The following is a 1,975-nucleotide window of genomic DNA, read 5'->3' as shown; positions in this document are numbered from 1 at the left end:
CCCGTTCTCTATGGGTATCTTTTCTTAAGCTTTTGCAATAATGGTCTTGTGCAATATTTGTCCTTTTGTGACTGACTAATTTCACTCAGCATACTGTCCTCAAGGTTCATCCATGTTATGTGGTGGCTTACAGCTTCCTTGTTATTCTTCAATGTAGCATAATAGTCCATTTCATTATAATCTTTTACTTTGTCACCTGAAGCTGCTCTTTGAAATTTTCTGTTCAGCTCTTTTACTTTCTTATTTCTTACATTTTCTTTAGCTTCTTTGAGCTTAAGCACAGGTTTCAGAGTCTTTTCTGACATCCATTATGTTTTAAACCTTTTATCATGAATTGAGTGATAGTTTACATAGGAGAACTTCAATTTTACACTCATCCTATTGTATTTTGTTTCATTGCAATGATTACAATCCCCTCCATGTATCATCGTTCAACAGTATTTGCTTGTATTGCCTCTGTTTTGTTTTGTTTTTTTAATTTTGGTTGTATGACCAAAATTATATAACCAGGATTATATAATCATTTAAACAACCCAAGGGTACATTCTACAACCCTGCCTCCTGGCCACCACCATACAGCTTTTCTCTTTCCATGAGTCTAGAGTCTTCTTTGACATCCATTTTTATGTTTTCATTCTTCCCTGTCTGTTTTGAGTTCTTTCTGTATGATGTTCTTAATGTCATCCTATAAGTTTTGTTGTCTTTTGTCATTTGTTTAATGCATCAAATCATTTCTTGAAATGGTCCCAAATTCAGGTGGGATATATTCAGGGTCATTTTTTGTCTCTGGTTGACTTGTTTTATTTTTCCTCAGCTTTAGCCTTAACTTGCATATGAGCCATTGATAATCTGTACCACAGTTGAAATCTGATCTTGTTTTGGTTGATGATGTTGAGTGTCTCCATCATCTCTTCACACAGATGTAGTCATTTTGATTCCTGTGCACTTCCATCTGTTGAGGCATATGTTGTTTAAAAACGATATTTGCAATGAATTATTCATGGTCTTGTAAAATTCTTTCATGCAATCTCCAGCATCATTTCCATCACCAAGACCATATTTTTCAGCTACTCATTATTCCTTTCTGTTTCCAACTTTTGCATTTCAGTCACCAGTAATTACCAATGAATCTTGATTGCATGTTTGATCAATTTCAGACTAAAGGACATAGTAGAATTTTTCAATGTCATCATTACTGGCTTTAGTGGTTGGTGAGTAAATTTGAATAATAGTGATATTAACTGGGCTTCCTTCTAGGTGTATGGGTATTATCCTATTTTGATGAAGGATGTGATGCCATTCTTCTTCAATTTGATGGTCCCGACATAGTAAGTAATATGAATGCCTGATTTAAAATAGCCAATACCTTTTCAGTTTGGCTCACTAATGCCTAGGAAAGCAATCTTTATGCTTTTGATTACATTTTTGAAAATTTTCAATTTTCCTAGTTGCATATTACATACATTCCATGTTCCTGTTGTTAACAGATGTTTGCTGCTAATTCTCCTAATTTTGAGTTGTGCCTCATCAGCAAATAAAGGACCCAAAAGCTTTACTCCATTCATGTCATTATGGTCAACTCTATTTTGAGGATATAGCTCTTCCCTAGTCATATTTTGAGGACCCTCCAAACTGAGGGGATCATTTTCCAGCACTATATCTAAAACCTTTACTGATGAAGATCAAAGAACACAGCCTTTGGTATAGGTTCTTTCTGACATCTCAATGTCAGAAAAAAAAAAAACACCTCACCAATGGACCAATAAACAATATTCTTATCAACGGAGAAAAGATTGAAGTTGTCAAGGACTTCATTCTTCTTGGATCAACTATCAACACTCGTAGAAACAGCAGTCAAGAGATCGGATGACGTATTGCATTAGGCAAATCTGCTGCACAGGAACTTTTTAAAGTGTTGAAGAGCAGAGATGTCAGCTTGAGGACTAAGGTGCGCCTGACCCAGGCCATGGTATTT

This window comes from Chrysochloris asiatica, unplaced genomic scaffold (genome assembly GCF_000296735.1).
Source record: "Chrysochloris asiatica unplaced genomic scaffold, ChrAsi1.0 scaffold00001, whole genome shotgun sequence".
Classification (NCBI taxonomy): Eukaryota; Metazoa; Chordata; class Mammalia; order Afrosoricida; family Chrysochloridae; genus Chrysochloris; species Chrysochloris asiatica.
This window is presented reverse-complemented; position numbering follows the sequence as displayed.